Source organism: Oryctolagus cuniculus, chromosome 8 (assembly GCF_964237555.1).
Source record: "Oryctolagus cuniculus chromosome 8, mOryCun1.1, whole genome shotgun sequence".
Classification (NCBI taxonomy): domain Eukaryota; kingdom Metazoa; phylum Chordata; class Mammalia; order Lagomorpha; family Leporidae; genus Oryctolagus; species Oryctolagus cuniculus.
Genome location: NC_091439.1, coordinates 60503311 through 60525646, shown reverse-complemented (window position 1 = coordinate 60525646; position 22336 = coordinate 60503311). Strand labels below are relative to the sequence as shown.

The 22336-nt window shown below is 38.4% G+C and overlaps 1 long non-coding RNA gene across 1 annotated transcript in view; it reads right to left on the bottom strand.

Moving 5' to 3' along the window:
* LOC103350738 (uncharacterized) overlaps nt 1–22336 on the bottom strand; it is a 411608-nt gene that overhangs the window by 77167 nt on the left and 312105 nt on the right. The window contains exon 5 of the long non-coding RNA XR_011378324.1: nt 6145–6206. This is a non-coding gene — a long non-coding RNA (uncharacterized lncRNA). The remainder of the gene's footprint in view (nt 1–6144; nt 6207–22336) is intronic.

Sequence of the window (22336 nt, the reverse complement as noted above, 5' to 3'; positions counted from 1 at the left end):
TATTACGCTTCTACCAAATATCAAACCTTGAACTAGGTATCGAAAATTCAAGATGAATAAGTCATCTCCTAATGCTTTCCTCTTCTTCTCTTCTTGAGCTCTGTCTTCATTTTGTAGATGTGATTACCCATGCTTCTACTAATTACTCTATTAAGGTCAGCGATTTTACAAGTTGGTTCAGTGCTGTGCAGAAAGCACTACCCTGAAAGGTCAATCTTTTGTACCTTAATGAACATATCTTTAAAATATCTAATCAACTTAAAATTAAGTAATCAGTTAAAACATTTATTTGGTTACTTTAAAAAGTGCTCCAGGAAATACCAATGGATTGGGACAAAGGACTTTTACTTTATTCAACAACATCAACTTTACTGCCTCTGTCATTAACAACTGAGGCAATTCTGGGTTTCTGTAGAGGTTGTTCTCTACACGGAAGGAAACACTTCCAAGCCTGCTTTAGAGATGTCACTTAATCCAAAGTGGTCTTCAATTTAGGATCCATTTTGCAAACTAAGCGTGATATGATTAATAGTTTGTGGAAACTATTTGTAACTTCAGTGTATTTCCTAGATTCATCCATTCACTCTTTGTACAAAAAATAAAAAAAGTAAGTTCACCCTGCCATTCTTGTACAACACACAAATACTGGTGTGTAAGATAAATAAGGCCTAGAGTTTGCCTTTAAAGTGCTTACACTGTGTGAGAGAGAGAGAGACAAGGAAAATGACATATTAGGAAAAAAGCAAAACAATAAAAGTATATACAAAGAACAAAAGCTATCTACATGTATATACATATAATGTTTTCTGATGGGAATACTGAGAAGATTTTCAAAAACTAAGAGTATAACAAGTATAAAAAGAATAAGGTGGGGTTGGGCATTTTGCTCAATGGTCAAGACACTACCTGGGATGTCTGTACTCCATATCAGGGTGCCTGGCTTCAGGACCTGGCTTTACTTCCAATTCCAGTTTCTGGCTAATGTGCACCATGGGAAACAACAAGAGGTATCTCAGGTACTTGGGTCACTGCCACCTACACAGGAGACCCAGATGGGGTCCCCAGTAAGATGGCAAATCATACAAACTTAGGGAATAATGTGTGCGAAAGTCATGTTCAGGATTTACACATAATGCAGACCAATAATGGTAATGCATGGTGCATCTGGAGAAGTAGTGGAGAGACAGAATTTTATTTCCCCCCAAGAGTTGAATAATGAACGAATGTATACATTATTCAAGAACCTGTACTTTATTTTATACATAATGGCCATGCATTGAAGGGTTTTAAGTAGGCAAGTGAAATGAAAACATCAGGGTATCCAGATGATAGTTTTAAAATGTATACTGGGGCTGGCACTGTGGCGCAGTAGGTTGATCCTCCGCCTGCAGCACTGGCATTCCATACAGGCACCAGTTCTAGTCCTGGCTACTCCTCTTCCAATCTAGCTCTCTGTTAGCACATAGGAAAGCAGTAGAAGATGGCCCAAGTGCTTGGGCCCTGTACCTGCATGGGAGACCCAGTAGAAGCTCCTGGCTCCTGGCTCCTGGATCCTGGCATATCTCCAGCCATTGTGGCCATTTGGGTGGTGAACCAGCAGAAGAAAGACCTTTCTCTATGCATCTGCCTCTCATTGTCTGTAACTCTACCTCTCAAATAAATAAAAATAGAATAAAATAAAATATTGTATACTATCAGAAGCCATACTGCACACTACAGAGAAATATAAGGATGAGATAGGAACAGTTTTGGAGGAAAAAAAAATTGAACAACAAGAAAGTAACAGATCTATTTTAAAGGACTCTAAAAGGACCCTCTGTGATGCTACACTATTTCTCAAATCAACAAAACCTCCAATTTTACCAATGAGTAATGGGGTTAAGGGACATGCTCAACTTGGTCAGGTAAAACCTAATGTTTTCAAGAAAGAAAAGTTGCTACATCAGCGACTTCTATTCTTTATGTACCATTTTTTGGAGTCTACTTACTTTTGTTCATAGAATTTTTCCTCATTCTTCAGAATACTGGGATTGATGGAGAGGAAGCAGAATTCACAAAATATCTATATAGACAAAATTTTAAATGAAAATTTTAGACTTAAATATTATTAAATGTCCATTTGTGATATGAAAAAAAGGCAGAGTATTGAAACAAATTGTTTGAACATCAATGAGGGAATTATTTTCACTAGTGGCACTGATATAATCCTTGCATTTGTGCTTATAAGAGTTGGTTAAGAGATAATTTTTGTCCTAGAAATAAAATAATAGAAGGCTGAAAATGGTAATGTCTTTGTTCAGCATGAATGAAGTCAGATATGAAAAAGTGAAACTATGCAAAGAAGAAATGGACTTGAGTTTCTAACCTAGACTCTGAAAGCTTAAATACAAATCAAATCATGTAAGAGAGGTTTCTGAGCATTATCTGCCAGTAGAAGGCCTGAATGATGACTGTATTTCAATTCTTAGGTGGTAAAGGAGACAAAGACCTCTGGGATGATTTCTCCATTTCCCTGGCTTCTCAGGAACTGATCATTTTTTAGCGAGTATGAAATAATTCTGGTAAACCTTTCTTATGGAAATCTTTTGTGCAGATTTTTACCAGATAATGCTCAGAAACCTTCTTACATGATTAGTTTGCCAACCTTTAGAGTCTAGGTTAGCAACTCATGTCCATTTCTTTGGTGTATATTTTTGCTTTTTCATTTCTGACTTTAGTGATGCTGAACAAAGACATGACTATCTTCAACTTTCTATGATTTTATTTCTTGGAGAAAATATCTAGTGACCAGCCCTATCAGAATCACAAATGCAAAGATTATAGAAGTGCCACTAATGAAAATAATTCTTCCTCAGTGTTCAATTTGTTTCAGTACTCTGCCTTTTTCATACCATAAATGGACATTAAATAACAGTTAAGTCTTTAAGATTTAAAATATTTCATCTAAAATTGCATTTATGTGGAGGCTTTGTAAACCATGCTTCCTCTCCATCAATTCCATCATTCTGAAAAATGAGGAAGAATTCTATGAACAAAGAAAGCAGACTCCAAAAATGGCACATAAAGAAGAGAAGTCACTGATAATAGCATCTTTCCATCCATGAAAACATCAGGCTTTACTTGGTCAAGCTGAGTGTGTGTGTGTTAACCTTATTATTCATTGTTAAAATTAGGGTTTTGATTGATTTGGGAAGTAGAGCAGCATCCCAAAAGGATACTCTTAGAGTCCCTTAAAATAGATCTTGGTATTCTTATTGTTCAAATACTTTTTTTTCTCTCCCAAACTCTTCCTATCTCATCTCTTACTGATAGTCTTGGCTTCTGATAGAGCACATACACTGTAAACTAGCGTCTGGATATACTGATGTTTTCATTTCACATGGTGCATAGCCCTTTGACCCTATCTTAAAACCTGGTCAGGAGCATGATGTCAAGTGATAGAGGAGTTCTCCTTCAGGGTCACTGATCAAAGTAAAAGTCTTACATAAATCAATCTCACACAAGTTAAGGGGAAAAAAGAGAGAAGAAAAAGAAAAAGAAAAGAAAACTGTGAAATTTGGTGTCATCTGTGAAAACTGTTTGGTTTGAATTTCTATGGAAATGTCTTAAATTCAGGTTCTAGAATGCTATTTTGCCTCCATCCGCTATAAAGCATCTGAAGGTGTAGGCCCTGGGAAAGATTCCCATTAATGGGAAGACTTCAGCATTCATTACTGTGACCAAGTACTTCACTTTAAAAACAGTTCTGACATGCTATCTTCAAATTATATCTAAATATAAGCAGAAAAGGTTTCTTTCTCCAAAGAACTCAGATTTAAAACTGTTAGTAGGGTGACTCAAACCAGGCTTCCTAAAAGCACACAGGAAACTACTATTAGAATTGTATTTCCCAAAAGATACAAATGAGTAGTCATTAACAAGGAAGAAATAAGTGAGAGAACTTGCCGCCACAGAAGACAAATGGCAGGAAAATTTCTCTTCACCAGCAATAACATTGTGATGGCAGCCATCTTTACCTGAAGGTAAATTATCAGACTCTAACACCTAAAGAACAAAGTGGAAAGATACTTTGTCTACATATTTCTATTTGGAGCTGTAAAGTGAGTTAGAAACACAGCAGGTGCATAGAAGCCTTGAGATGAGTTGCCCTTTCACAAGTACTAAAAGGATAGTGAGACTCAGGTAAGAGGTCAATGTCTTTTCTCTAATAAGGAGCCAGAAAGAATAACGAGATGAGGCCTGAAGCAAAAGCTGCAGGAGCCAGGCTCTGTGTGTCATGGAAATATTAGCATTTGTGAGCAGAGCAGCAAATAGGTATAATGTAATGCAAAGAAGGGCAATGGATCAACATTTCAGGTTTGAACAAAACAGAAATTAAAAATAGATTAAAAACACAGTAGTGTATAGGTGGTGGTATTTCTTTTAATCTTATCTCAGAAATCTAGGAAATAATCCTTAAATGTAATTTTCAAAGTAGAAATTATGTTCTTCTCTTCTAAATAAGAACTACAATATTAGTGAGAGATAATATCAAAATATGTCATCTTTCTTATATTTTTAAAATTTTAAATGCAATGCTTAATGATTTTTAAATTCATATTCCAGTTTAGAAGTGCGATTGTTTTTCATTCATTACAAAAAGTATATCTGAAAAGATTAATTCATTCAGTTGCAGTTTGAGATGTTTCCTAAGACTTTGCAAAATATGTAGCATTATAGTAACTTGGATACTCTGCTTCAAACCCAAAGTCTGGGGAGAAAGAAAGAATGTAAAAGAGAATGGACATTCTCATCTCCTTCCTTCTTTCTTTCTTCCTTTCTTCCTTCCTTCCTTTTTTTTTTTTTTTTTTTTGACAGGCAGATTAGAGAGAGAGAGAGAGAGACAGAAAGGTCTTCCTTCCATTGGTTCACCCCCCAAATGGCCGCTACAGCCAGTGCACTGCACCAACCAACTTGAAACCACAAGCCAGGTGCTTCCTCCTGGTCTCCCATGCGGGTGCAGGGCCCAAGCACTTGGGCCATACTCCACTGCCTTCCTGGGCCACAGCAGAGAGCTGGACTGGAAGAGGAACAACTGGGACAGAACCGACGCCCCAACCGGGACTAGAACCTGGAGTACTGGCGCCGCAGGCGGAGGATTAGCCTAGTGAGCCGTGGCACCAGCATTCTCATCTCCTTCTTTCTTTTCTTCTCTTCCCCATATCCTTCTTGACCTCTTTTCCTTTGTTCCTTTATATTGAGTCCTCATCATGCCTCTAGAACTGTAAGACATATCTGGGGTATTATACAGTAAAAGCAAAATTGAAAATTTAGGATATCCTCAATATGTTAAGAAAATACATACAGACAGTAAAGTGTTATGTAATAGGTGCAAGAATAGCAGTAAAACTATGAGGTTATGAGAGTGGATGCAGGAACATTTACTTAATTTTGCAATATGGAAGACAGAGAACGAGCGAAGGTCTCCAGAGGGTCCTGTATCTCAAGAAAAAAGCATTGTTTGGGTGGTATGGGAACATTCACGTGGAGTGAATAGCCTGTGCAAGGAGAAAGAAGTCTGAGAGCATCCTGGTGTTGTGTTTGGAGAACTTTGGGGTATCCAGAATTCATGTGTAGGAATATAAAGGAGACCTTTGGGAAAAGCTGTTATGGGTCTAATACTCCTGGGACTATAATATAATGATTTTTCCCCTGTCACATGAACATATGGGAATAATAAGCAATGACTAATTTCTAAATCAGAAGACCAGAACCTTCTTGTTCATTCCAAAGACAAATTTAATGAAACATCTGTAAATTCTCCACTTAAAAGCTTTTATTCATGTTTTTTTTTTTTTAATTTCTATAAAAGAACACAGATAAAATTGCTTCACAGGGCCCTAAATGAGTTAAAGATTTTGGACTGGATATTGTCACAGGCTAATAATTTCTGCCCATGATGTTATTCAAAGTAACTAAATTGATCAGGAATTATCTCTTAATTTTACAAAACAGGATCTAAGACAAAATTGATATGCTAAAGTTTTATTATTGGGTATAATTCTGGCAGAGCAAGAATATAAAGAGAAGCCTGACAGAGAAAGAAGAGCATGTGCAATGTGCTATGTTATCGAGATGGCTACAGTGTCAAAAGAAAACACATACATTTACGCAGTCTTCGGGGATGACTCTAGAAAATCATATGGTTCCATGGTCCCTTGTATAGTCTGCAAGGGGAGGGGAAAAGAGGAATGCATATTAGGGATCCTTCCGTTCAAAGTGTTTCCCATGGAGCTTTCACTCTCCCATCCTTCCAGGTACCAACACATGTATGACTCAGTCACCCTATAACCTGAGTCCTAATGAAGAGGAATACAGAATATGGTAAAGCCCAATGCATGTGGGGAAGAGTTTTCTGAAAGGGAGGGAGTAGCCTGTGGAGTTTTAGAGATGATACCTTTCATCTAAAGTATGTAATATTGAGGGACCGTCACTGTGGGATAGTGGGTAAAGCTGCCACCTGCAGTGCCAGCATCCCATATGGACACCAGTTCAAGTCCTGGCTGCTCCACTTCCAGTTGAGCTCTCTGCTACGGCCTGGGGAAGCAGTAGAGGATGGTCCAAGTATTTGGGCTCCTGCCCCCATGTTGGAGACCCAGAAGAAGTCCCAGGCTCCTGAATTCAGTCAGGCCCAGCTGAATTACCTGTTCTGGTCCCACTGTGGGGGACCCGGAGGAAGCTCCTGGCTCATGGCTTCAGATCAGCCCAACTCTGGCCATTGTGGCCATTTGGGGACTGACGCAGCAGATGGAGGACCTCTCTCTTTCTCTGCCTCTGCGTAACTCTGCCTTTCAAATAAATACATCTTTAAAAAATTATATCATATTGAAAGCTGTGATGGACAGGACAGGTCATGAATGGTGTATTAATTTGCTACTAAAATGTATTACTCCCATGGCTCAAGTTTTTGGGCCCCTGTACCCACATGTGGGAGACCCAGAAGAAGCTCCTGGCTCCTTGCTTCAGATCAGCACAGCTCTGGCCATTGCGGCCATCTGGGGAGTGAACCAGCAGATGGAAGATATCTCTATCTCTCTCTCCAACTCTTTCAAATAAATAAACTAAATCTTTTTTAAAAATGTATTACTTCCAAAAGTTTCTAGTTCAAAGTCAATCCCTACAATGCAGTTGTTGACAAAGACAGACTGGAGGGAAATAGACCCTCGAAAGGGCCTGGGTGCTTCTGTATGTGTGACGTGTGGCTGGAGTTCACTTCCAGGCTGACAACAAACCTGAAGAACATTTGTCAGAATGGTTATGGCTAATGATGGCAAGGGCTCTCCCCATCGCTTGATTATAATATTGCTTTTTAAAATCTCATATACATGTTAAAACCTTCCAAACTAAGTTTTAAAAAAATGACAGTAATTTTGTAAATGTCATTACAGAAATTAGAGTAAAATTCAACCCCAGTTGATTACTTTCTTCTTGCTAAAACTCCTGCATTCTGCAGGGCAGGTAGCCTATTCCAAGCAGACAGGTTGGTCACAGAGATCCACTGTAATAAACAATACCACAAAATAATTTACATCAATCCTCTGAAGATTTTTTTCTGATTGAAACATAATTTCAATCATTTAATAAAAATCAGTAAATAAAAATTTTGCCTTCCAGAAATTTGTTTTGAGAGACAGTGCTATGTAATTCTTTACATCTATAAACTAACAGATATTGTATTTGAATCCTAAAGATTGAGATGGAAAAAATGGTGCCATGAATTAGAATGGATCATCTGGCCACCTAAGCCTATTTAGCCTGTAGAACAGATACAAACTTGTAAATGCCATGTCTTCAACAGCAAATTCGATTGAGCACTCCCACACAAACCCCTCCTGCTCCTGAGCCCCCGAGGAGTATAATCCAGATGCATGGAAATTCTTCCTCAATGAAATCGTCCTGCCGTGCTCTTGCTCTCAAACACGGGAGGTTCACAGTCATTTCCAGAATGAGACTGCAGTATCCTGACACAGTTTAAAGACTGAGGACGCAACTGCTATTTCTGATTGTGTTAACCTGTGCATAATTATGTAATTATCTACTAAAATTTAGTCAGAGTGTTGCATATCTAAATCATTAACTTTAACAATTGACAAGCTGCTTTGATTAGTATTTTCATAGCGTAGGATAACATACTTTTGTCAGCGTTCATATGATTAGTTATGATTGGGAATTTGTTTATGCAAAATGTTTTCATTGCCTGTTTGCAGAAAAGGAGAAAGAAGTTAGGGCAGGGGAGTCTGTGTGCCTCCCCCAGCAGACTCCCTAATGATTCAACTCGGGAAAAGTCAATGATGAGAAAAGACACAAAAGGTATATATTATCACTCCTCAAATGGCATATAATTTTAGTGTCAAATGAGAAGAGTCCCTAGAGAATTCAGCTTGGAGAGGGAGGGAATTGGGCTTTCCTTTGGCAAATTAGACTAATAAGGGCATCAGCGTTCATGGTATCAACACAGACTAACACACAGCTCCTAACTTGGCCAGGAAGCCCTTCTAATGGCATTGATCAGCACTGCTGATCTTTTAAGGGAAAGGCATGTCAATATATTTGTTATTTATTTTCTAGCAGAAACACAGCAGCTGCAGCAGTTTTTGAGAGAATTTTCTGACATGTCTGATTTGCTATAGGTCTAGGTGCTATTGACTGTACACACACATTCCTATTAAGCTGGCAGTGCTGAATGCGGCTAGCTATTGAAATAGAAAAATCCTTTAATTTCTTGGCTATGATGCAGCTGTGTGATGCCAAATTTCAAGTCGCTATGGATGACAGTAAGTCCTCAGGACATGCAGCAATGCTTGTCTCTTTGGGCAAATGGCTGGCCTCATTTGTTTAAAATAATTGATTACAAAAAATGACTTAGAGAAATTTTAAAGTAAAATTAAAATCAAGCATACTTCACTGGCTACTATGCATGTATTAGCTTTCCCTTTTGAGGGAATGTGTTTGGGGTAGAGACGGGAGTAATCAAAAGGGTGATACAATCTCATTTAGAATGGAGGGAAAAAGTCTGTGATTTGCTACTGAGATCAGATGGTGAGACCATTCTTCCAAATGGACCCGTGTCTCTCATTATTCTTTCCTTCCTCTCTGAATTTTTATGATGTTGCATTCTAGTGAAAGTGCCTAGAAAGGAATAACTTCATGATATGTTCATCACTTATAGTCTCCCTATCTAAAAGAGAAATAATATTCTAAGTACAGTTTGTTTTTCAAGAGGAATGAAGAATTCTGTACCAAATGAGAGTTTTTTTGTTTATCATACATCATAGGAATGTCGAATTTCACAATCATAAAGTGTTGATCTCTCAAAATCAGACATCTCTGTCTCCATGTCTCACAAGCATGAACATCTGCTACATTTTTCACAATAAGACTCTTCCCCACAATCAGATGCACTACTGTCTTTGAGACCGTAAGCTTAATTACACTGTTTTTAAACCTTCATGATTGAACACACATGCAGCAACACCACTCCCTCACTGCCACTTTAATCTTGTCTTTCCACATCTCTGAATATAAATAGAAGACATGTCTTCTACAATTTTAAGTCATTATCTAGCCCCAATATCATTCTCCTATTCAGTAATTTTTTAAAGATTTATTTATTTGAAAATCAGACTTACACACACACACACACACACACACAGAGAGAGACAGAGCGAGCAAGAGAGGTCTTCCATTCACTCCCCAATTGGCCACGACTCCTGGAACCAATCTGAAACCAGGAGCTTCTTCTGGGTCTCCCATGTGGGTGCAGGGCCCCAAAGATGGGCCATATTCTACTGCTTTCCCAGCCCATAGCAGTGAGCTGGATAGGAAGTGGAGCAGCCAGGAATAGAACCAGCGCCCATATGGGGTGCCAGCACTGCAGGTGGCGGCTGTACCCACTATGCCTCAGTGCCGGACCCATCACCTATTCAATATTAATTCTATCTTTCCTTTCCACAACTTTCTCATGATTCTTTTACCAATTTAACAAACATCTGCCTTTCTGGAATTTTGGAGAAGAAATCCCATTCTACTTCTCTTCTAGATGGTGTTCTAAGTTATCTATTCCATTATGCACAAAAGGGATGGTATTAATGCTTTACGATATTCTTTTCCTTTCTGAATGATCATGCCTTTTCACTATTAATGAGTATAGTGTCTCCTTTCCAAGGCCTACATAGATACAAATGTTTGCAGTGTATTTGGGGTAGCAGTACACATTTCTTTTGTCAGAGGATGACTGTTCTATGACACCAAATACCATAAATAAAAATGAGTTGGAAGTCACCTGGGTATTGTAAGTTAAATGCATCAAAGAGTCCTCTTGCTTGGAAACATCATATTCTATGGGACTATTTTTCAGCCTAAAGCACTAAACTACTTAAATTTCATCTTGTTTTGGGTTTTTAGAGTTTGCTTTAGCTATAACATATTTGAACTCAATTTCTTTTTTTTTTTTTTTTTTTTTTTTTGACAGAGTGGACACTGAGAGAGAGACAGAAAGGTCTTCCTTTGCCGTTGGTTCACCCTCCAATGGCCGCCGCGGCTGGTGCGCTGCAGCGGGCGCACCGCGCTGATCCAATGGCAGGAGCCAGGTACTTATCCTGGTCTCCCATGGGGTGCAGGGCCCAAGTACCTGGGCCATCCTCCACTGCACTCCCTGGCCACAGCAGAGAGCTGGCCTGGAAGAGGGGCAACCGGGACAGAAGCCGGCGCCCCGACTGGGACTAGAACCCGGTGTGCCGGCGCCGCAAGGCAGAGGATTAGCCTGTTGAGCTGTGGCACCGGCCCTGAACTCAACTTCTTAGTTGAAACTTGGGTCTGAGATGACGCTCAGGGATGGGATACAATGGAGTTTGGATTGGTGAGAGATGTAAGGATGTTATGAGGAATGACCCAAGGTTAGGCGAAGAAGGGTGAAAGGGGGTACATTCTAAGATATATAAAATCATCCTTTGTTCACACGACTTAGTAACAATAAGTTATGCATATATTTTAGCATGGTTGCTTTTGGCACCAAAATAGTCAAAACGAAAAGAAAACAAAACAAATCTCTTACTTAAGATTTCTTTGTTTTGGAGGACTGTCCTGCACATCACAAAATGTTTAGCAACACCCATAGCCTGTACCTACTGGAAGACAGTAGTCCTTGATGCAGTTGTGAAGACCAAAAAGGTCTCTAGGTACTGCCAAATGTCCCCTGGATGGTATATCCACGTCTAGTTGAGAAGCCCTATTCTAAAAATTTTCTTTAAGTTCTTCAGTGTACTTTTTTCAGTTTTTAAAACTTTTTTTTTTTTTTTGACAGGCAGAGTGGACAGTGAGAAAGAGACAGAGAGAGAAAGGTCTTCCTTTTTGCCGTTGGTTCACCCTCCAATGGCCGCCGCTGCAGCCGGCGCACCGCGCTGATCCGATGGCAGGAGCCAGGATCCAGGTGCTTTTCCTGGTCTCCCATGGGGTGCAGGGCCCAAGAACTTGGGCCATCCTCCACTGCACTCCCTGGCCATAGCAGAGAGCTGGCCTGGAAGAGGGGCAACCGGGACAGAATCCGGCGCCCCAACCGGGACTAGAACCCGGTGTGCCGGCGCCGCAAGGTGGAGGATTAGCCTGTTGAGCCACGGCGCCGGCCAGTTTTTAAAACTTATAAACATCCTTAAACTTTCTGCCATGTGATGTTCCAGAGAAATGCAAAAGTCCTTAGAGTTTTAACACTCCTCATGCATGACTCATTAGTATTAGGTAGTGTCACCTGACCTAAAGGAAAGTGATGATCAATCCTTTTATAAAGACCTTTATAAAGACCCAGTCATAACTGTCTTCCACAATGGAATCTGGAGTATAACAAGCAAGCACAGGTCAAAGGTCCTTTCCTCCTGTGTTTGGAACACTCTTGCTACAATCACATGATCATCTTTGTCCCCAGGACCTTTTTATTTTTTACATTCAATACTCCATGGACAAAATTCATCACTAGTTGAATTAATAAAGAATTGTTATCTCATAAGAAGAAAACCGGTCTTTTGAGGCATTCTCCAAGAGCTTGTCAGTTTTCTCAGAGACCAATGAGCAGTTTCACCTCTGGATGTAGATAATATTTCCATTTTAGCCAATTCAAAGGTCTATGATAAATTTCTCCTTCATCTAAAAACCCTCACCATGAGCCCTTTTATTTTTCACAGTTCTTAAAAATATGATCTATGTTTAAAGGTTCCAAACAGTATTAAATAATGACAGTGCACAGCTACCTATTAGAATTTTTATGTAGAGTTTTATATACAGTGGATTTATTCTCAAATTTGCAAGGTATATTACTTTCTAGCTGAGAGAAATAATTATTATTCACTTAACATAATTTTACATTTCTAAGGGCAGTCTGGCCTTTCTCTTTCTGATCACATAAGCTTTTCTAAATTTCTTAGGAAATGAAAGGTTCTAAAAATCATAAAAGTTCCTGTTATTTCCTAAACAGCATGCAAAGCTGTTGCATAATCTCAGAAAAAGATAGACAGGACAGACCTTACAAATATATTTAAATCTCTGAAATGTAGACAAGAATATGTAAATTGAAAGTAAATTTATTTTAGTGAACTGGCAAGAAGGAAAAAAATATAGGGCCATATGTTACCATCAGTTTTGCTATGCATATTTGGGGGGGAAGCTTCTTAAGCCAGGCATTTTCAGGCCATAAAATGTCTTCCATAGGTAACCACAACCTGGCAAAAGTATGAAAGTTAGAAATGAGGACAATGTTTTTATTTGTGGCTGAATAACATTGGGAACTTTGTATAGGAAGGATGGAGACAAGGGTGGAATAATTTTACATAAGTGAAAATGGTATCAGTAAGTAAAGGAACTGAGCTTGAAGCAAAAGTTCTTTGTTTCACCTAAATTTTTCCTATTGGTCTCCTCCATCACAGAGGAGAAATATGGAAAAATCTCCCACATAAAGAATGCATGCTCCAACTCACCTACCTGTTCTAGGCACTAAAATAATTTCTTCTCTCATGATGAATGACAACAAAAATATTATAATACACAGGAAACTAGTTGAGTTCTAACTATGACATACATAATAAATTATCTAAATATCATATAAATAATAAGCTTCATGAAAGCAAGTCTTTATCTGTTCTGACTATAGTCTCCAGCAGTGTGCTCAATGACCAGCATTCTGTAAGTACTCAGTAGTTTTTTAAATAAGTGAATGAATATAGTAAATAACAATTGCTTTGTGAATCATCATAGGAGTTTTATGTATTTTAAGTCAATAATTATTCTTTGTGTGTGGAAGGGGGGTATGTGTGTCCTTAGATACTATATATTACTATGAATGATGAAAAATTTTATTTATACATTCCTTTAGTTTTTATAGAGCGTGTTCCCATTGCTTATAACAAATGATTTGAGAAGACAGAATTCAAACTATCTCAGAAGGTAGAATTCTACTCATATTTTCTGAGACAGTGGGATGATGACTACTGAACCTCTAAACTTCTATTTCTCAATCTGTGAAGTTACAATGTCAGCTCTCATGGGCTCCTGTGAAGATTAAATGGACTGACTACAACAAAATTACTTGGCAGAGTGTAAAGTACTAGATAAATGTAAGTTCTATTGGTAAAAGTATCATCAAAGAACAAATAAACTATAAATTATTCACATATTAGCAATTATATAACCTCTATACTCCAATATTTTGGAAGTTTTGAGGCACCAAGTGCAGACACTCAAGAGTCCTGGGTTCCAAATCTATTTTTGCTAGATTTGCTTCAATTCTTCAACTTTCCGAACAGGTCTTCAAAGAGGGAGGTGCCTTTCTCTGAAGGGAGGAGAGAACCTCCACTTTGACTATGACCGTGTCTAAACAAGATAAGAGTCGGAGAACTCAAGGGGCTTCCATAGCCTTGGAAACTCATGACTGGTGCATAGGGAGATTACTGATGCCATAGACAGGAGTGTCAATTTGTAAAGTCAACAACAGGAGTCACTGTGCACTTACTCCTCATGTAGGATCTCTGTCCTTAATGTGCTGTACATTGAGGCTTAATGCTATAACGAGTACTCAAACAGTATATTTCACTTTGTGTTTCTATGGGGGTGCAAACGATTGAAATCTTTACTTAATGTACACTAAACTGATCTTCTGTAAAAAAAAAAAAAAAAAAAGAAATTATCAATTCCCAACTTGACTCTCACTGGGATTAAACATGACAATAGGTCTGATCTGATTTCATCATCATTTAAAAAAAATCATCTATTATTTTTCACTTTATGTTTCTGTGTGGGAGCAAACTGTTGAAATCCTTACTTAAGGTATACTAAGCTGATCTTCTGCATATTAAGATAATCGAAAATGAATCTTGATGTGAATGGAAGGGGAGAGGGAGTGGGAAAGGGGAGGGTTGTGGGTGGGAGGGACGGTATGGGGGGGGGAAGCCATTGTAACCCATGAGTCGTACTTTGGAAATTTATATTCATTAAATAAAAGATAAAAAAAAAATTCTTCAACTTTCCGTACCTCAGTATCACCATCTGTATAGTGGGGCCATCAAAAATTTCCTGGGGTTCCTTTATGTTTTAATATTTTATGATTCTATAACAGAAAAATATTAATGAGGTATCTAGAAAAAAATCCAAAAATGCAATACAAGAATTGGGGAAACTTTTAGAAAAAAACAAAGGGAGTATAATTATTTATTTCCCAACAGTCTTTTTGTCCTGTCTTCACTCTGCTCATTACTACAGAGATCAGTGGAACTCAGTTTAACTTTGCTCCACAATGGGAGACACTGCAAGGAACTCTTCAGACACAGATAAACAGCCCAGTAGTACCTAAGACCTAGAGCTCAATAGAGAAAACTTTCACCAAAGAAGAACAAGCTCCAGTGGAAAAAAATTCTCCTCTTCTATTCCTCCAGTAGATAATTCTGAGGAATTCTACAGAGCTGTTCAGAGGACTGAAGAGGACTGAAACTAGGACTAAAGCCTAGTTTCTCAACTCAAGAACGTGGGGACACCACCTTACCAAAAAGATATACACAGACTGAAAGTGAAAGGAGGTCGGCACCGCGGCTCAATAAGCTAATCCTCCACCTAGCGGCACACCGGGTTCTAGTCCCAGTCGGGGCGCCAGATTCTTTCCAGGTTGCCCTTCTTCCAGGCCAGCTCTCTGCTGTGGCCCGGGAAGGCAGTGGAGGATGACCCAAGTGCTTGGGCCCTGCACCCCATGGGAGACCAGGAAAAGCACCTGGCTCCTGCCTTCGGATCAGTGTGGTGCGCAGGCCGCAGCGCGCCAGCCATGGCGGCCATTGGAGGGTGAACCAACAGCAAAAGGAAGACCTTTCTGTCTCTCTCACTCACTATCCACTCTGCCTGTCAAAAAAAAAAAAAAAAAAGTGAAGAAAGTGAAAGGATGGAAGTATATATTCCATGCAAATGGAAATCAAAAATGAGCAACAGTAGCCATACTAATAGCAAACAAAATACACTTTAAGACAAAAAATGTCAAAAGAGACAAAGGGTATCATGTAATGATTAAGAGATCAATTCAACAGGAAGATGTGACTATAGTAAATGTATATGCGTCCAATGCCAGGGTGCCAGACTATTTAAAACAAATGCTAATGGATCTAAAGAGAGTCATACAAGACAAAAAAAATCAGTGAAAAAACAACAGAGCTGATGCACTTAATTGAAATCTACACAACATTTCATCCCACAGATTCAGAATATGCATTCTTTTTATCAGTGCAAGGAACTTTCTCTAGGATCAACCATATAATAGGCCATAAAGCAAATCCCAACAAATTAAGAAAAAACTGATTTGTATCATGTGTCTTTTCAGACTACAATGAATGAAGCTGGAAATTAACAATATAAGAAATTCTAGAAAAATATATTAATGTATGGAGACTGAATAACATGCTCCTGAATGAAGAATGGGCATAGAAGAAATGAAAAAGGAAATTAAAAGAATTCCTAGAAATGAATGAAGATGCCAACACAATATATCAAAATCTATAATATACAGCAAAAGCAGTGTTAAGAGGAAAGTTTATAGAAATTAGTGCCTATATCAAGAAATTGGACAGGCAGCAAATAAATGATCTAGTACTACATCTCAAGGATCTAGGAAAACCAGAACAAACCAAATAATTAGTAGGAGGAAAGAAATAATTAAATTTAGAAAATATAATTGAAACAACAAAAGATATAAAAGATCAGTAAAATGAAGAGCTGAATTTTGAAAAATGAATGAAACTAGTACACCATTGGACCAACAAACCATAGAGACAGAGGGATGCAAATTAATAAAATCAGAGATGAAAAAGGAGATGTGATATAGATAGCACATAAATTAAAAAATCATCAGGAATTACTACAAACAGCTATTTCCCAACAAATGTGAAAATCCAGAAGAAATGTATATATTTCTGGACATATGTAACCTAAACAGATCAATAACAAACATGGAGATTGAATCAGTAGTAAAGACTCTCCCAACAAAGAAAAGCCAAGGATGCATGACTTCACTGCTGAATTCTATCAGACTTTATAAGAACTAATCACAATTATTCTCAAACTATTCAAAACAATTGAAAAGGAGTAAATTGAGAATTGAAGAAATATAACTCAGCACAATCAAGGCAATATATGACAAACCCATATATTGAATAGGGAGTAGCAGTATATTGAATAGGGAAAAACTGAAAGAATTTCCAATAAGATCTGGAACCAGACAAGGATGCCCACTCTCATTACCATTGAATATAATCCTGGAAGGTTTAGCCAGAGCCATTAGGCAAGAAAAAGAAATCAAATGGATCCAAATTGGGAGAGAGGAAGTAAAATTATCCCTGTTTGCATGACATGATCCTACACGTAGGGGAACCTGTGGGGAGCAACTGGGAGCAACTCGGACTAGACTAAGTTACTGGAATTAAGACTTATTCTATGCATCTGCTCTCCCACAATATGGCGCTGGGAGAGGAGGAAACAGCTTCTACACAGCTGCCTCCAGTTCAACCAATAAACTGTAGGACCTGCTCCTGATTGGAGGAGAGCAGCGTACTCGGCGTGTGGGTAGCAGAGTTGGGGTTGGTGGAAGAGGACTATAAAGGAGGAGAGAGACAACATGCACCGGGAACATCTATCTGAAGGAACACCTGTGCAGCCCCCGAGAGAGCTGGCTGGTGGTGTGCCGCTCCCCTGCGGAAGTGGGGAAAGTGGCAGGGGGAACCGCCCTTCCACGGAGGTGGAAGGGACGGTAGCCAACCCGGGAAGAACCAGCAGCAAACCCGGGGAGGGCCGAGCAGACAAAAGAACAGCGCAGGGTCCTGTGTCGTTCCTCCACGAAGACGGGGAGCGACAGGAACCAACAGATACCACTAAGAGATTATTGGAACTAGCAAGAGATTTTGGTGAAGTTGCAGGATATTAAATCAACACACAAAAATCAATAGATTTGCATATATAAAAAAATGGCATGATTAAGAACCTGTAAGATCAGTCTTATCCACAATAGTTACATAAATTTTAAATACATTGGGATGAATTTAACCACTAATATGAAAGATATATACAAAGAAAATTACAAAACATTAAGGAAAGAAATAGAAGAGACACACAAACATTAAAATCTTCCATATTCATGGATTGGAAAAATTAAGATCATCAAAATGTCCATACTACTCAAAGCAATTTACAAATTCAATGTGATCCCAATCAAAATACCAAAGAGGTTTTTCTCAGATCGGGAAAAAATGACCCTAAGATTCATATGTAATCACAAGAGACCCTGAAGGGCTAAAGCAAACCTAAACAATAAAAATAAAACTGGAAGCATTAAAATACCAGATCGCAAGACATACTACAGGGTAGTTACATCATAACAGCCTGGAACTGACATAGAATAGACATGTGGAACAATGCAACAGATTAGTGACTCCAGAAATTAATCCATGCATCTATAACCAACTAATTTTTGACAAACAAGCTTAAATCATTTCCTGTTGAAAGGGCAGTCTCTTCAATGAATGGTTTTGGAAAAACTGGATCTCTGTATGCAAATATATGATCCTTCCCTTATACTTTATACAAAATCACTTTGCAATTGATCAGGATCTATATCTAGGGCCTAAAACTATGAAGTTACTAAAGGAAAACACAGGAGAAACACTTTACAACATTGGCTTAGGCAAAGACTTTTTAGATAAGACCCTAGAAGCACAGCAGTTAAAACAGTTAGACAATGGAATTACATCAAGCTGAGAACCTTCTGCACTGAAAGGAAACATTAAAAAATGTAAAGAGGCAACTGACAGAATGGGAGAAAGCAGCTGCAAACTATGCATCTGAAAAGCATTAATATCAAGGATATATAAGGAGCTCAAAAATCTCAGTAACAACAAAACAAAAAATCTAGTTAAGAAATGCACCAAGGACATGAACAGGCATTTTTCAAAGGATAAAACACAAATGGCAAACAAACACATAAAAAGAGGCTCAGGATCACTTGCCATCAGGTAATTGCAACTCAAAATCACAATGAGGTTTCATCACACCCAAGTTAGAATAGTTATCATCCAAAAAATCAAAAAATAAGATGCTGGTGAGGATGTAGAAAAAAGGTACCCTAATCTACTACTGGTAGGAATGTAAACTAATACAACCATTATAGAGGACAGTCTGGAGATTCCTCAAAAATCTGAAAATAGATATAGCATATGATTTAAAAATATGCAATAGAGAAGCACCAGATTACTTTCAGAAGATCTCCAGTTAGACTAATAGCTGACTTCTCATCAGAAACCCTAATATCAAGGAGAAAATGGTGAGATATAGTCCAAGTAAGACCAAAAAAAGCTGTCAACCCAGAATTCTATATTCTTCAAAGCTCTCATTTATGAATGAAGGTGAAATAAAACCTTTCATAACAAACAGAAATTCAAAGAATTTGTCACCACCCATCCAGCCTTATAAAAGATGATTAAGCATGTGCTACACACAGAAACAGAAACATGGTTATCAGCACAAAAACGGGTGAAGGCAGAATATCTCCCAGTAAAAGTACAAACAAAAACCAAAGTAAACAATAGGAAAATCTATGGGCAAAGTCGTTACTTATCAATAGTCAACTTGAGCATAAATGGCCTCAACTCTACAGTTAAAAGAAACAGACTGTCTGAATGTATTAAAAAAAAAAATCATCTCTTTTCTGCCTACAAGAAACAAATCTCACGTAAATTGAGCCATGAAGACAAAGAAAACCTAAACAGAAAATAACCAAGTAAGAAATTTAATCAATAAGATAGACCCTTCCAATAAAGAAAAGCCCAGGACCAGATGGCTTCACTGCTGAATTCTAGCAGATTTTTAAAGAAGAACTAACTCCAATTCTTCTCAAGTTATTTAAAACAATAAAAAGGGAGGGAACCCTACTAAAATATTTCTATGAAGCCAGCAACACCTTAATTCCTAAGCCTGAAAAAGAAGCAACAGAGAAAGAGAATTACAGACGAATTTTTCCCTGATGAACACAGAAACAAAAATCCTCAACAAAATTCTAGCCAGCTAATTCAATAACACATCAGAAAGATCATCCAACAAAACCAAGTGGAATTTATCATTGGTATACAGGGATAGTTCAAAATTCACAAATCAATTTGATACATAACATTATCAAATTGATGAACAAAAACCATATGATTGTCTCAATAAATATAGGGAAAGAATTTGAAAAAATACAACAATCTTTCATGATAAATTCTAAGCAAATTGGATATAGAAGAAACAGTCCTCAATACAACCAAGGCAATTTACTACAAAATCACTGCCAGCATGCTATTGAATGGAGAAAAGTTGGAAGCATTCCCACTGAGATCCAGAACCAAAGATGCCTAGTCTCACCACTGCTATTCAATATAGTCCTGGAAGTTGTAGCCAGAGCCATTAGGCAGGAAAAAGAAATCAAAGAGATAAAAACTGGGAAAGAGGAAGTCAAAGTATCACTATATGCAGGTAATATGATTCTATAAATACGGGAAGCAAAAGAATTCCACTAAGAGACTACTGGGACTCATAGAAGAGTTTGATAAAATAGCAGGATATAAATAAGCACAAAAAAAGTCAATAAACAGACAATGCCATGGCTGAGAAAGAATTTCTTTCTTTTTTTTTTTTTTTGACAGAGTAGACAGTGAGAGAGACAGAGACAGAGAGAAAGGTCTTCCTTTTCCGTTGGTTCACCCTGCAATGGCCGCTGTAGCCGGCACACTGTGCTGATCCGAAGCCAGGAGCTAGGTGCCTCTCCTGGTCTCCCATGCGGGTGCAGGGCCCAAGCAATTTGGCCATCATCCACTGCACTCCTGGGCCACAGCAGAGAGCTAGACTGGAAGAGGAGCAACTGGAACAGAATTGGGCGCCCCGACCGGGACTAGAACCCGGTGGGCCAGCGCCGCAGGCAGAGGATTAGCCTAGTGAGCCACGGTGCCGGCCAAGAAAGAATTTCTAAGATCAATCCCATTTTCAATAGCTACAAAAAAAAGAAAAATACCTTGGAATAAATTTAACCAAGTATGTCAAAGATCTATGATGAGAATTACAAAACATTAGATAAAGAAATAGAAGACATTATGATCAATTGTGAACAGAAGTTGATCACTGGGACTAGTGAGATGGCATTGGTACATGCCACCTCGATAGGATTGAATTCGAATCCCCTGGTATGTTTCTAACTCTACCGTTTGAGGTAAGTCAGCTTGAGCATGTCCCGAATTGCACATCTCTTCCCTCTCTTATTCCCACTCATATTTAACAGTGAGCACTTTTCAGTTAAGTTTCAGCACTTAAGAAGAATTGCGTATTGATTACAGTATTCAACAAAAGTATTAAGTAGAACAAACAAAAAAAAATACTAAGAGGGATAACATATTAAGCTGCTCATCAACAGTCAGGATGAGGGCTGATCAAGTCACCATTTCTCATAGTGTTCATTTCACTTTAACAGGTTTCCTTTTTGTTGCTCAGTTAGTTGTCACCTATCAAGGAGAACAAGTGGTATTTGTCCCTTTGGGATTGGGATCACATAAGCAAGAATAGTGTCTGCAAATACTAGCTGATAGAATAAAAAAGGGAGAGAATGATCCAACATGGGAAGAGGGATACACAGCAGACCCATAGAATGGCAGATGTCCTAAACAGCACTCTGGCCTCAGAATAATCAGCCCTTAAGGCAGGCGGATCTGGCTAAAAAGCCCATGAGAGTATTTCAGCCATGGAAAGCCAAGACACTCTGGGGAGAAAAAAAAAAAAAAAAACTAAATGAAAGATCTCCGCGAGTGAGATCCCAGTGGAAAGAACTGGTCATCAAAGAAGGAGGTACCTTTCTCTGAAGGGAGGAAAGAGCTTCCACTTTGACCATGGCCTTGTCTAAAAATGATCAGAATCAGGGAACTCAGGGGGCTGCCATAGCCTTGGCAGCTCATGACAAGAGCCTAGGGTGATTACTGAGGCCATAAACAAGAGTGTCAATTTGTTAAGTCAACAACAGGAGTCACTGTGCACTTACTCCTCATGTAGGATCTTTGTCCTTAGTGTGCTGTACATTGAGATTTAATGCTATAACTGGTACTCAAACAGCATTTTTCACTTTATGTTTCTGTGTGGGAGCAAACTGTTGAAATCTTTACTTAATGTATGCTAAACTGATCTTCTGTATATAAAGAGAATCGAAAATGAATCTAGATGTGAACTGAAGGGGAGAGGGAGTGGGAAAGGGGAGGGTTGCGGGTTGGAGGGATGTTATGGGGGGGAAGCCATTGTAATCCATAAGCTGTACTTTGGAAATTTATATTCATTAAATAAAAGTTAAAAAAATTAAAAAAAAGAAATATCAAAAAAAAAGAAATAGAAGACACACAAAAAATGGAAAAATTCCACATTCATGGATTGGAAGATCAATATCATCAAAACGTCCATAATTCCAAAAGCAATTTTCAGATTCAATGCAGTACTCATCAAATTACCAAGGATATTCTTTTCAGGAATAAAAAAAATGAGGCTGAAATTCATATCAAAACACTGAAGCGCCCTAATAGCTAAAGCAATCTTGTTCAACAAAAACAAAGCTAGAGGCATCACAATACCAGATTTCAAGTCATTCTACAGGACAGTCATAATCAAACAGCCTAGTACTGGTACAGAAGCAGATGGATAGATCAATGGAAAAGAATAGAAACACCAGAAATCAATCCTTGCATCTACAAACAACTTTTCTTTGACAAAGGAGCTAAAACCAATTCCT